At 38.9% G+C, this 14985-nt stretch overlaps 1 protein-coding gene across 7 annotated transcripts in view; it reads left to right on the forward strand.

Annotated features, from left to right (window-relative positions):
* The first annotated feature begins 32 nt into the window (after positions 1-32).
* Positions 33-14985, forward strand: part of nap1l4b (nucleosome assembly protein 1-like 4b) — a 105236-nt gene continuing 90283 nt past the window's right edge. For 5 of the 7 annotated variants that reach the window (XM_059651926.1, XM_059651927.1, XM_059651924.1 and 2 more), the window contains exon 1: positions 38-139. The gene's annotated coding sequence lies outside the window, so the exon portion shown is untranslated. Of the gene's footprint in view, positions 140-174; positions 293-14985 lie in introns of those variants that run through there. The other 2 variants (XM_059651922.1, XM_059651923.1) reach the window with 2 other exon arrangements.

The following is a 14985-nucleotide window of genomic DNA, read 5'->3' on the forward strand; positions in this document are numbered from 1 at the left end:
TGGTCGGCTCTGTGCTCCCTGACGTCAGGCGGGGAGGGGGCGACCAATGGGAAGTGGCCTCTTTGGTGTCCGCCATTAGCGCGCGGTGGTGGCTGTGAGGCGGCCGGGCGGGAGCAACGGTTGCGGAGCGCAGGTACAGGTGAGGGATGGATAGGTGGACGAACGAACGAACGGACGGAAGGATAGATGAATGAATGGTTAGAGGCCCGGGCTGCGGCGAACAGAAAGTGCTGTCTGAGCGGCTTGTTGTAGGCAGAGGGTGAAATCTTCACGTGTTGCAGGGACATACAAGGTGGGAGTTCAGACCACCCCCCAAAAAGCCTTGCACGCCGGATCCGAGATGCGTGTTCTGCTGAATTTGAGGCTTGAAGGTTGAATGTTTACAGCGGCCGCAGTGCGGTGTTTACTCGGCAGGTCATGTTTTTAAGGTAGCAGTAAACAGACACACACACTGTGGAAGTCCACCTAGCTGTCTCTATGGGGAGGGGTGGGCCTCAGACGCCCTGAAGCTTTTAAACCAATTGGGGAGGGGGGGAAGCAATACAAACAGGATATTACTTCTGCCTGCTCCAAATGCGTAAGGTATCGTCTGTCCTTACGTGCCCATCCCCCGCCAACCTTTTACAGCATAAAGTCAGCATCACTTATCCAATCCCAAGAAGAGTCGTATTTGACTTAAAACGTTAACACTGCATTTCTCCACAAATGCTGTCAGACCTGCTGAATTTCTCAGGGCTTTGTGTTAATTTTGAATCTCCAACATTTATAGTGTTTTGCTTTTATTTATTAACATGATACTGTTTTGCCATCTTCAAGTAGTACACAGTTGGGTAATTTGATTATTAAAACTTCCAAATCAGTTCTAAGGTTTGCTTATTTGTGGATCAGTTACGTTCACGTTTAAGTGTGAATTTGCTTAACAAAGAATTAAAGGCTAAAACAAAAATAAAACCTCCTGGAAAAGTTCTATAGATCTGGCAGTGTCTGTAGAGAGAAAGCGATGCTATCACACCTACTCGCCTGTGCCAGTATTTTTAATTTTTTTTCTGATTTACAGCACCTGCAGTTCTTTACTTTTTCAATTACAAATTAAAGGCTGTTGGATAGTAGGCATGTATGGCCACCATTGGTTTTCAGAAGTATTTATTCTGACATCTTAAGTTTTTTTAAAATTACTTTGGGCACTTATGTAATATTCATCTGGAATGCCAGTGGTGCTTGTGCTCCCCAATGAAAATATGAAACAACATTTAAGATCTTTATTTCATTCTGTGTCCTTTGTTCCATACAAATTGGAAAGTTAATATGCAATTATCAATGTCTAGTTATTGGTGATAGTACTTTATTGCTGAATTGTTTCCAAGTCCATCTAATGAACTCATGAGGTGAACATATTACAAAACTCTCCAGATGTGAGTTTGCTTGCTGAGCTGGAAGGTTTGTCTTCAGACGTTTCGTCACCATTCTAGGTAACGTCATCAGTGAGCCTCCGATGAAGCGCTGGTGTTATGCCCCGCTTTCTATTTATCTGCTTAGGTTTCCTTGGGTTGGTGATATCATTTCCTGTTCTTTTTCTCAGAGGATGGTAGATGGGCTCCAAATCAATGTGTTTGTTGATGGAGTTCCAGTTGGAATGCCACGCTTCTAGGAATTCTCGTGCGTGTCTGTTTGGGACAACATATCCATCCTAGGACAAGCAGGACATAACACCAGCGCTTCATCGGAGGCTCACTGATGTTACCTAGAATGGTGACGAAACGTCTGAAAACGAACCTTCCAGCTCAGCGAGCAAACTCGCATCCAGAAACTCAACCTGAGCTACAAATCTTCTCAAAACCCATTTACAAAGCTCTGTTTGTTGAAGGGTGTTACATTTAACAAGGGAATAAAATAAGGCCCAGTTATGTTATTCACCTTGAGTAAATGATTCCATTGTATCATTTGCTGAATAGGAAATTCTGTTTGATCACCTTTTCTCAACTATTCCAACCAAAACAGACCAAATTTTCAAAACCCTTTTAATGTTGGTGTGACATTGTTACACATAATTTGACTGATATATTTGCATGTACTACAGACTGATTATTGGAAGTAACTAACTGATTGAAGTGCTTAGAGATATTCTCAGTATACAAGGTACTGTATAAATGTGAGCTGTTTGTCTGTGGATTTTTTTCTAGATTTGCCAAAGCATTTCTCAACCAATTAATTAATTTTCAGTTGCATTCTGCATTTTCATGCTAAAGTTGCACTCACTGGGAGCAGGGTTCCAAGGAGACATGTGAATAACTAGCTAATGTATCTTTTGGTGGCTTTAGAGAAGAAAGCACAAACTATTTTCTGATAATTCAGTGCCATGAATCTTTTAGAAATATACGCAGGTGAGCCTTGATTTAAAGTAATATGAAGAGTGTCAGCATCAACAAACCTGTGTCCTTCTCTAAGCACTGTGCTAAAGATGTTATTCGTGTACTTTAAAAATTCTGGAGCTGTCGTCCTGAAACTGCAATCCATTGATTCAAATATGTCTAACTATTTCATAAGATTGTGAGAAATGGGAACATTTGACCCTTCAAACCTGCTCCACTGATCCGACATTCCGCATATCCACTTTCCTGCCTTTTCCCTGTGGCCCTTGATTCCCCTACTGATCAAAAATCTATTTATTTGAGCCTTAAATAGCCACAGCATTTCACGTGGAGTTCCAAAGCCACTCAGCCCTCTGAGGGAAGGAATTCCTACTTATCATAGTCTTAAATTGAAGCCCCTTTTATTATGAGGCTATGCCCTCAGGTCCTAGACTCTTCCCATGAGGGGAAACATCCTGTTGGCACTTAGTCTGCCAAATCCTTTAAGAATCCTATGTGTATCAGTGCAATCACTTTTCTGTCTTCTAAACTCAGACTCCCAACCTGTTTAACCTTTGCTTAAAAGCGAGTCCCTCCATACCAGAGATCATTCAGTTTGATAATTTCTGTGCATGTTTTAGTCTGATTTTTATAGTTAAGTAATTTTAAAATCCCATTATGAAGTACAGCATTGATTAGTCTATGTAACTCAAAAATACATGTTTTAAACTTTTCCAAAGATCTTGATCTCCTTAGTTTACTGTAGTCTTGTGGGCAATGGTTGTTACTCTAGACTTTGCAGTAGGTTTGAATCATAAGTAAACCATGTTGAATTTTGTTACATTCAAAAATGATCCATAATCAACTAATTCTCTTCTGTTGTATGTACATTTTAATAAGGGCAGGTAGTCAGTGGGGGAATTACAAGTGGGGAAAGCAGATTCTAAACCAGAGTTGTTGCTGCTGTCTAATCACATAGTTCTTTTGGAACTTAATGTCCTCCTGTGAAACAATCACTTCAAATAGCACAATGAAAGTATAGTTTATTTCTTACCCGGACAACCTAGAACCTTCTAACCTGCTCTTTTGATCCCATAAAATGTGAATACCTTAGCTTGTGTAGGATTTATGAACAGAAACATGCCATTTAACCCAACCAGTCCATGTTTGTTTGTACTCCACTTTTAACCTTCTTTATCTTTTCTCATTTAAATCTACTATTTTAACCATCTATTCCCCATAGTCCCTACATAAATCTGTTCTATACTCTTCAGTTACTTCCTGTGATAGAACGCTTTGCATTCTGACTACCTGGGTGAAGAAGTCTCATCTTGAATTTCCCATTGGATTTCTTGGTAGCTTTTATATTGGCAGTTTCTAATTGTGTTCTTCCTGGGAAGGGGACGTATTCACTCTGTACTGATGCTAACAAAACTGTTCATAATTTTCAAGGTGTTGTTTTGATTACCTGTCTTTTTTTGAACCGTGAAGTGACCCAGCCCGTCCATTGTTTTCTGTAAAGTGTATGTATGTGTTTCTGGCATAATCCTTCTGATTCATCTTTTACAGTCTGTCCTGTATATTTATGTACTTTTTACAGCATTGTGACCTTTTAAGACAGTGATATGATTAGTAGTCCATTTCTCCCTCCTTCCAGTTGTCCATTGTTATCCTGAAAATGTCAGTTTAGGAGTATAAGAACACAAATGAGTGTAGAGCAGTTGGTCACCCACCTGCTTTCTACTTCAATGGACAATCAGCCTTAACTTCATTTTCCTGTCCATTCCTCATATACCTAATTTCACTGTGATCAAATAAAACAAAGAATTGCAAATGCAAGAACATCAAAACAAAGGTCTAAAGGAAAGTCAGTGGTCTCTAAACATTCAGAGATAGTAGGAACTGCAGATGCTGGACAATCTGAGATAGACAAGGTGTAGAGCTGGATGAACACAACAAGCCTAAGCCTAGGCCTAACCCCTTCTGAAGAAGGATCTAGGCCCGAAGTGTCAGCCTTCCTGCTCCTTTAATGCTGCTTGCCCAGCTGTGTTCATCAGCTCGACACTTTGTATATCATTGACTCTAAATACTAACCTTTTCCTCTTCAAGGATGCTGCCAGAACTGAGTTTCTCCAGCAATTTGTTTTTTCTTCCCTGAGTTTGAAAATCTATTGTTTTTATTTTCTTTCAATCTTGAATATACTCTAGAATGGAGTATTCGTAACCTTCTATCAGCTATTTCCAAAGAATCTCAGCCTTCCAAGTGAGGAAATTTCTCCTCATCTTCCTAAATGATTGACCTTTTTTGACCTGAGTCTGTGTCCTGGCACTGTAGATTACCCAGCCAGAACCAAAAATAACCCTTCACTTTCTGCCAGGTAGCCCCTTCAGAATCTTGGTCCAATTTGATCATCATGAATAATTCCAAACTCCAGAGAGTATGAGCCCCATTTACTCTGCTTCTGGTCAAGAGAGAACCTGTTCCCAAGAAGCAAGTCTAATGAACTTTTGCAGTCCTGCCTCCAGAGCTAGCATTTTGTCCTTGAATATAGACAACAAAACTGTGTACAGCATTTCCAGATTTAGTCTCGCAAGTCCTGTACAATTGCCACAAGACTCCTGGTTCTTTTAACTAATCCTTTTGCAATCATCTTCTATTTTGTCCATTAACCAGCTTTAATCCGTATTAACATCGTCCCATGCCAAAAGCTATATTACTGTGTATTAAATGGTAAAGTTGCCATTACCCTCCCAGACCATAGGGCTGTTCCCTTATCAGGGATGGATAACTGGTTGTTTAAGCTAAGGGCCACCAGGCCTCAAACTCTCCTTCTCACCCTCTCCTCTTGTTTATCATGGTAACCTCAGCAGGTGTGGAATGTATTAATTGCTTGTCTGGCAGCTGTTTGAATACCTTCTAGAAACCCGTATAGCTTCCATCAACTGTCTCCCATTTATCTACTCTTCTCGTTTAAATAGTTAGGGAAGCACTTCAGTAGACCATTGAGATATGTATTTTCTTTTCATAATGTTGATTTTATTTAGGCACCTTGATATTCAAAGTGTCTGCTTGTTAAATCACTAATATTAAATTCTAGCACTTTTTTCAACAAGGGTGATGTCAAGTTAACTGGTTGACAGTTCCCTATTTTCTCTCCTCTTGTGTCGTGGAGTTACGTTTGTTACTTAACAATCTGTCACAGCAATTGTTGAATTTAAGAATCCAGAAGTTTGAATGTCGACATTTGTTATTCCTCAACTGCTCCAGAAACAGAATTATAAACTGTTTTTTAAATTCTAATTTGATAGCATAGTTAAGTAAAGGCTTCAAATATATATGTGCTTAATGTTAGTCTTACATGTGAAAGTATGCAATTTGCAAACTTTGGTATTCCCTTAGCTGTTCGGTGTGCCGGGTCCAGAACATCTTTAGCCTAGATGTTGCTCAGGAGACAGCTGCTTTCAAAATGCAAAACTGGAATTGTAGCTTGCCTCTGGTGTATGAAAAGCAATTTTTCTTTAATGTCACTGATAGACGAGGTGAAGAATGTGGCCTGTAACTACATCAGTGCTGTGACCAGAACAGAGAATGACGTGTGACTGAATAGATGTCTAGATGTAGCCATTTTAATAAATTATTCATTGTGACCCTTGAGCTGAAAAGTTCCTTTGTTTCCTTACCTGTCTGTGGGATGATAACCCTATCTTGCTTCTACCTCAAGCTTAAAGTAAGTAGGGAAATAGGTGAGAATGTTAACAATATCATGTATGTGTGGAACTCTATCTACATGTGGGTATATCTACATACTTTAGTATGATCAACGGTGAATGAAGAATGCTCTAAAGAAGAATCCTATTAAACTCAATGTTAATTCTCTTTGTCTCTGCAGATGCTGCCAGAGCTGCTGGGTTTCCTCAACACTTTCTCTTTTCCCTATTCCTGTGTTATGGATCATATGCAGTTAGTATTTTAATTGCATAAGTGTGAAAATCAACCCTGGTGCAAAACTTCACACATTTGTGCAGATCTGGTGCTATTTCTGCAGTTCTTGTCAAAATTGCTTTTTGTTAACACAAGTAAAAGAAAGGAAACTTGAGGATCTACAAATGAGGAGAACAAGCCTCTTCCTCCTCCTCCTCCAAGTTTCCCAAGAGACTGTCCGTACCCCTGCCTCTAGTTGCGTTCCGTCACCTATGCACGTCCACCTAAGAACAGGCTCTCCGTGAAAGTGTGTGTTCGTGTCCCTCTGACTGCCAGTTTCAATAGTGTATCTTGGCACCACAGGATTAAATTTACTTTATTAGTTAATATTGTAATACTGAAAGCACGGCACCCAATCTGAACTCGGCATTATCCGACCATGAAGGAAGGGAATGGATTGATGAGTGCAGAGTGGTAGACTTTGTTTACTTAGCCTTTTATTAAAGCCTTTGACAAGGTTCTGCATGGTAGACTTGCTTAGTATAGTTACATCATATTGGGATTCAGGGTGACCTTGCCAATTGGATTCAAAATCTCTAGGAGACAGGGTGAAGCTTCTCAGGACTGGAGGTCTGTAACCAGTGGTGTTGCACAGTGATTGGTGCTGGGTCCAATGTTTCTCATTTATATAAAGTATTTGGATGAGAATTTTGAAGGCATGCTTAATAACTTTGTGGATGACCCAAAATTGGAGGTATAGTGGACAGTGAAGAAGGTTATCTAAGATTACAAGGAGATCTTGATCAATTAGGTAAGTGGGCTAAGGAGTGGCAGATGAAGTTGAAATTAATGTTTAATATTGCATTTAGGTGAAACAAATAAGGGCAGAACTTGTACAATTAATGACAGAGCCCTGGATAGTGGTGTAAAGCAGACACCTAGGAGTTCAGGCCCATAATTCTTTAAAATTTGCATCACAGACAGGGTGGTTCATGTGCTCAGCATGCTTGCCTTCATTATTCACTCATTTGAGTATAGGAGTTGGGATGCACTGTTGCGGTTGTCAAGGATATCGAGGCCTCTTCAGGAGTACTGTGTGCCATTCTGGTATGCTGTACTATAGGGAAAAATATTAAATTGGAGTGGGTTCAGAAAATATTTACCAAGATGTTGCCAGAAATGGAGAATTTGACTTTGTTAAAAAAAAATAGGCTGGGGTGTTTTTAACGAGTGTGGAAGGTTGAAGGGTGACCTCTTATTGAAGGTTTATAAAATCATGAACTACCAATATGTGTAACAAAATGCTAGTGAATTTATGATGTCTCCGTATGTCCCTGGAAATACTCAAGAAGGTTGAACAAGCACCAAATTGTATTTATATAGTATCTACAGTGCAGGAACATGTCATAAAACTGTGTTGGAGAAACTTGGCATTTCTGGTAACATTTGATGAGAGAAGTAGTTAGTCCATTTGTGACTGCAGAGTTCTGAATGTCTTTGTCTTTTTTTCAATTCTTTGTGCCATAGTGGATAGTTTCTCACTTTTTCCCACATTCAACAACATTGTAATCCATTTGCCAGATATTTACTCAATTGTCTTTCTTCTGTTGTAGGCTTGTAATGTCCTCTTTACAACCTTAAAGTTTCCAACCTATCATTGTCATCAGTAAATTTAACAACTGTACATTTGGTTCCTTCATACAGATCATTATTCAAATTGTAAAGAGTTGGGGCTATAGCACTGACCCCTGAAACTAATCAAGTCTAGCAGTATCTGTGATGAGAAATAGTTAATGTTTTGAGACTGATATTAATGCTGTAGGATTGCAACAAATGTTTACTAGATTTGATCCCAAAATGGCAGGTCTCTCCTCTGAAGAGAGTTCGAGCAAACAGGGCCTATATTGAAGTTGTGAAAAATGGGAGGTGACCTCATTAAACTCTATGAAATATTTAAATTTAAATAATATTTAAATAAAAAGATGGAAGAGGTGCCAGGAAAATGCTCCCCCAATTGGGGTGCCTAGAACCAGGGGTCAGAATTTTGAAAAAAGGCAGATGCCACTTGGATTCAAAATGAGGTGAAATTTCTTTATTCGGCAGTGACTCTTTCAGATTCTTCGAAAGTAGGAAACATGTGTGCAGGTTGAGATTTTGTGGAAGTTTGGCACTTTTCTGTAAATGTCAGTTGATGCACCATTTAGTTGTAAATTCTGAGATTTTTTTTTTGTTATCCAAAGTTGTGAACTTGTAAGACCAACCAGTTTGAGAACTAAATGATCTACGTGTGTTCATATGTTCTTAAAGCGTGTTTTCCTATGTTCCATTTCTGGTTAATATAGGCATTGGTAACGGAGCATTTATATACTTTAGCAGAAGTAACATTTCAAGATCCTTTTAGCAAAAGATTCTTATTTTCTCCATTCAAAGTTTGGCTTCTTGTTGGTGTGTTCAAATTAAGCATAGTCAGTTGCTGCATTTTGATAAGACCAAATTTACTAATTTCAAAACTGTTTTTAAAAACTGGGCCATACCACCAAAAATTTGAAATTGTTGAAGCTTTATCTGTTTGCCATTTCACAATCAAACTATATTATTTTAGATCTTTTGGGCTGGTTGTGAGACATTTTTATAACTCCTTTGACATTGTTTCCACCCCAGTCACTTGTTGGTAAGTAATGATCCCTATTGTTTTCTCTTGTGATTGCTTTCCCATGTTCTATTAGATTTCTATAAATTTGGTTCAGAAACAAAATGCTATTGGGAAAGAATTGATTACTGAAACCTGCTACAAGCCGGTCACGAGGAAAATGCCTCATCATATTGATATGAAAAAATGTTAAATTGTATGCAGCGGTATCAATGGATTGCAGTGATGGAATCTGAATATTATTTTATATTGTATCAAAATTCTTAAGTGATAATGGAGCACTGTTTCCTTCAACCTTCAGTAGTTAAAATTTTGATTATTTTTGGTATAGTGGTGCTTTATGAAGTCTACTTGCATGAACTGAGTGTCATATTCCTGTTATTAGTAATGAAATGTGTCCAGGCATGACGCTGACATTATCTTTGGCTATTAAATACCAGGAACTTAAGTTTTAAAAATTGGAATCCGTAAAAGAGAGAAGCAGGTATTTTCCTCGCAGTTGTAGCTCTGATTTTTTTTAAATGTAATTTCTGAGTAACTCGTCTTGATCTTTCCCTCACTTTAGTGCTAGTTTAGTGAGAAACATTTATTGACTAACAATACTTGGGTATGAAGTCTAGCCTATTGCTAATTAATAAAAGGACAATAACTTCTTGGCATGTGTCAGATACCTTTTGCATTGAGTTGGCACAGTGGCTCGGTGGTTAACACTGCTGCCTTGCAGCGCCAGGGACCTGGGTTCGATTCCACCCTCAAGCGACTGTCTGTCTGTGTGGAGTTTGCACGTTCTCTCCGTGTCTGCGTGGGTTTCCTCCGGGTGCACCAGTTTCCTCCCACAGTCCAAAGATGTGTAAGCTAGTTGGATTGGCCATGCTAAATTGCCCGTAGTGTTGAGGGGTGAGTAGATTAGGTGGGTTACGGTGGGGTGGGGCAGGGTGAGATGCTTGGAGGTTCGGTGTTGACTGGTTGGGCTGAAGGGCCTATTCCCACACTGTAGGGATTCTGATTCTAAAAGTTGAAGGTTTGAAATTATTTGAGTTAATAGTGCCTTGTGGATTTTTTTATGTATATTAATATTTCAGATGGCAAATGATGCTTTATTATGATATGCAGTCACTGTGTCTCAACTCCTCCATGCTGACTAGATATCCTAAATTGAATGAGCCCTGTTTGCTTACGTTTGACCTGTATCCCTCTAACCTTTCCTATTAATGTACTTATCCAAATGTCTTTTAAATGTTGCACAATTCTACCCGCCTCCTCCATATTGGTCTAACCCAATGGCCTAAGCATTTTGCATGTGTTCAGTATCCTGTATTTGCCTTTGTCTGTCTTAGTAATTTTTTAAAAAATAATTCACCCTGCTGTAGAGATGTTATGTTATGACTTGAACCGGAGTGTTTTTGTTTCGGGGGTTTTGACACTGTGCCACATTGCTATTTGACCATCTTGTTGCTTGCAGAAATGCAGTTGTTTATTTATTACCCTTTCCTCTGTTCTGTGTTTTGTACATCTGTAAACTTTATAGTATATTCATGTCAGTATGTTTGTTGTGCCCAGGTGCTTCCAGATTGCATTATTTCCAGTTAAGACCAGTTTAATTTTGTCGACTGTCATTATCTTGCACTTCTTTTTAAACCAACTATGACTAAGTTGATATTTTCAGTAAATATGTAATTGCAAAGCTGATGGAGAGAATGAAAGAGATCACAAGAAATGAGTATTTATGATGCATTAATATCTGCAGTCTGGATGAAAATGAAAGCTCGCTTGGAGGGATCTGAATTTGATCATTATGACATCTGCTTTTGTTTTGCCATATTGGTTCTGTCCAGTACACGTGGTAGAAACTTCTGTGTAGGCACATACATTTCTCTGTGCGACGTGAAGAAATTTATTTATTTACTCATTTTATTACATCAATCTATGAAGGTATTACGTAAAGGTTTTTCAGATTAAGGGAAGTAAGAAAAGCAACCCAAATTTTTTTTTTCAGCCGTTATCCCGTTCCTAATTTTTTTAATTTTGAGCGTAAAATAGATAATGTTACCATACTTGACCTGAAGTAATCAGTGGTATAGCATTTTGCATATGGCACTCAGTGCCGATTTTTTTTTTATTTTTCTTTGTTTTTTGAAAAGTAAAATGCTGGAAATCTGAAATAAAACAACTAAAAATACGCAGCCTATAGGGAAGCAGTTTTGGTTTTGTTGCTGCTCTCCAATGAGTGTTTCCGGTCAGTGATTTTTTTTTCCACTTTGACTGCTTTCAGAAACTGCTTTCTAACTCTGTGATAAATTGCAATGAACAGTTCCCAGAATCATAGGAATAATAACTTCTCAGAATTTGCTATACATTTTACTTTCTAATTGGAGTATTGGAAATATTTCATTTCAGATAGGAAATGGTCAGTGGGAGAAATCAAAAGAGGGAAGATGATAAGGCTGGAAAGTGAAGTAGTTTGTTAATCTTGTGGTTAAATGTTTCTCAAATTTAATCTTTATTTACGTCATTCAATCATTATCAGAGAACAATGAGCAAGGAGTATTTGGTGCTTTTCACTTTCTTCGTGCCTAAGTGTTTCATTTTTTTAAAAAAAGGTTTGCTTTTAACATAGTCACTCACTGTTTGTTTAAATAATTAGTCATATTTGTTAATGTCAGGCAATGGCCATCTCCAATAAGAGATAACCTAATCACTGCCCTGTGACATTCGATATGGTTACCATTGACCAGAAACTCAACTGGATTTGTCACGCAAACACTGGCTACAAGAGCAATTTAGAAGCTCTGAATAATTCATCTCCTGATTACCCAAAGCCTGTCTACCATCTACAAGGCACAAGTCAGGAATGTGATAGAATATTCCCCACTTAGTTAGAAGGGTGCAGCACGAACATCAGCCAGGAAGCTTGACACCATCCAGGACAAAGCAGCCTGCATTATTGACACTATAGGCATCCACTCCCTCCATCACCTGACATTCCGTGTACTAACAACAAGGTGCATTGCAGAAATTCACCAAAGATGCTCGGCCAGAACTTTCCAAACCTACAATACTTCCATCCCGAAGGATGAGAGTAGCAGATACATGGGAACACCATCTGCAAGTTGCCCTCCCAGCCACTTAACATTCTGACTTGGAAATATATCACCATGCCTTCACTGTCACTGGGTCAGAATTGGGAATTCCCTCCCTAATGACATTATAGGTTAACCTATGGCATGTGGTCTGCAGCAGTTCAAGAAGGCAGCTCCTCAATATTGCCACAAGGATGACAAGCCACAGGCAGTAAAATGCTGGTCATCTAGAGATGTCTGTGTCCCACCAGTGAACATTTTTTAAAAGGTCCCATTAGTGGCACATTGATAGCCAGTTAATCTTGATGTACATTAGGTAAAAGACAAATCTCAATCTTGCCAGTAAAGCCTATGACCTATGATTGAAAATTCATTTTTTTAATTTAAGTCAGTTTACAAATTAAATTTCCCTGTTGGCACATGCCAAGATTCCGTTCTGCTGTTTTGTAGCTCTTAACTTCTGTGTGACCAAATAGACTATCCAAGTCCCCTACATTGCCATTACAAAGGATATGTTGGCTTAGTGTAAAAAAAATTAACTCTTTGAGAATTAACTATAAAGGGCTGTTGCACAGCACTGAAGCAAATGGTATGTATTCTTGCCATCCGTGAAAAACTTTTTTTGATTTCTGTTTTAAATGCATATAATAAACTTTTTTCAGTGGTTGCAATACTGCAAGGCATGTGATGGCCTTTAGTTGTGTAGAATTTTAGATGGGCAAAAAAAAATGGCAGAAGAACAGATAAGTAATATGTCTGCTGCATCACAAACGGAGGAGGGATGGTGGGATGATCCTCTTTTTTTTTCCCCCCCCCTCAACTAACCATGAGCCCCTTGCATGACAAATGCTATCATGGGCAGTTTGCTTGCTCACTCTATATGATAACAAAAAACAGCTGAAGTGTCTGGATATTGGAAACCTATGAACCCTGACAGTATTGTACCACAATAATGAAGAGTTGTGCTTCTGAAGTTGCCGCCTCATTAGCTGTGCTGTTTCAGAGCTGCTCCAACACTGGCAGCTAACCAATATGGAAAGTTGCCCAGGTATAGTAAGCTTTGTTTTAATTGGCACCTTTATGAACCACTACTCTCTATTTTAAACCGGCAAAAATTATATACCATAAATACCGGAAGTCTGTGTATTACCGCGATCTCTGCAATTTCCAGGTAGTCAGTTAACAGTGCGAGTGAGAAGTCTGTGCTGGTAAGTTCTGTTTAAAGCAAAGTTGTATTATGATTTTAAGTACTTTATTCTTTAAGCATAAAAGTGTGTGTGTGTCCGTGTCCGTGTCCGTCCCTGCATCACTTAATCAATGTTCAAAACACACATTATGTGGACCTTTTGATCAGCCAGCACACTGAGTCTCATAGGTGCCAGTTAATAAAAGGTTTGCTGTGTATCTTTTACACAAAGCCAGGACACATCCAACCCAGCCAATTACCACCTTTCAGCTTATTTTTGATCAGTAAAGTGATGGTGAGTCATCCTTGTTATTAAACAGTATTTGCTCAGCAATAACCTGCCTACTAATTCTCAGTTTTGTTCTGTTGAGGCCACTCGGTTGTCGACCCATTGTTACCTTGGTCCAAATATGCATAGAAGAGCTGAACTAGAGAATGAGTGAATGCTATTGACATCAAGGGTGCATTTTGTAGTGTAAAATCAAGGAAACCTAGCAAAACTAACATCAGGGGATCGTGAGACAGACTCAGTCACAAAGAAAGATGGTTAAAAAGTATTCATGCCAAACAAGTGCAGACAATGATCACCTTCAGCAAGAGAATTTGGTCTTGACGGTATCTAAATTTCCCAGTACTTGTGCCCATTGGGGGCTTACCATTGACTAGATGTAACTGGCCTACCCGTAAAAATACTGTGGCTACAAAAACAGGTGAGAGGCTAGAAATCTTGCAGTGAGTTACTCACCCCCTGACTCCCCAAATCCTGGCAACGTAATCAGCAATGTAATGGGAAAGGTGTCATTAAGCTAGAAAAAGCAAACCCACAGAGGAAACCAGCAAATTGGCTTAACAGAACGGACGATTTGGACCAAAGGGTCTGTTTCCATGCTGTGTGACATGACTTTCCGTCATAGGGAAGCTGTTCAGTACATTGTGGCAGGGTACTTTTTGTAAAATTCATTGCAATCAATCAGAGGAAAAAAATTTTGGCAAATCTTATTTAAAATCACATTTCTTAATTAATGTACTGTGAGTCAAGGGAAATTGCATATACTGTACTCTGACTTCCAGGTACAGGAAGCTGTGAGCAAAAGTGAAAAGTTTTCTGGTTGCCACGATTTGACCATTTCTGTGCCACAGGGATCAAAGCTGTGGCCTCAACTTTTACAATTTGTATAATAACTTAGATGAAGGAACTGTTTGTTTTCCAACTTTTTTTTATCAGAAAAATTTAAAGCGAAAAAGGGATATGGGTAAGTCAAGTGAGGGGACAAAAATATGGCAAATGGAGTCAAGAAGGGAAATGTACAATTGTTTTGGCTGGAAGAGTAGAAAAAAAGGCATACTATCTTAGTGGGAGATTGCCAAGCTTAGATGAGGGTGATCTGGCTGAACTAAAATGAATAGCATGTAGGTACAGGAAATAATTAAAAAGCTAACAAGCGTTTACAGGAAGAGGAAATTAAAGCAATAGTAGGTGGTATCTGGAGAATCCAATATTGATCTCCATAATAAAGAACGTTGCAAATGTATTGGAAGCAGTTCAGAAGCTTACTGGACTGAAGTTTGGTGGATTGCCTTTTGAGGAAATTTTCATCAGGCTACACTCATTTCCACTCTTTCAGTATAGTAAGGTGACTTAAATGAAACAGGGGTCTTAACAGGGTGCATGTGGTAAAGATATAGCAGAATGTAGAACTAGGAATCACTGAAGTGGGCAACTCCTTTTATTTTTAAGATGGGATATGGATTTTTTTTTGTTGCGGGCTGGGAGACTTTGAAACTTTTTATAGTAAAGA

Source organism: Stegostoma tigrinum, chromosome 17 (assembly GCF_030684315.1).
Source record: "Stegostoma tigrinum isolate sSteTig4 chromosome 17, sSteTig4.hap1, whole genome shotgun sequence".
In the NCBI taxonomy this organism is placed as follows: Eukaryota; Metazoa; Chordata; class Chondrichthyes; order Orectolobiformes; family Stegostomatidae; genus Stegostoma; species Stegostoma tigrinum.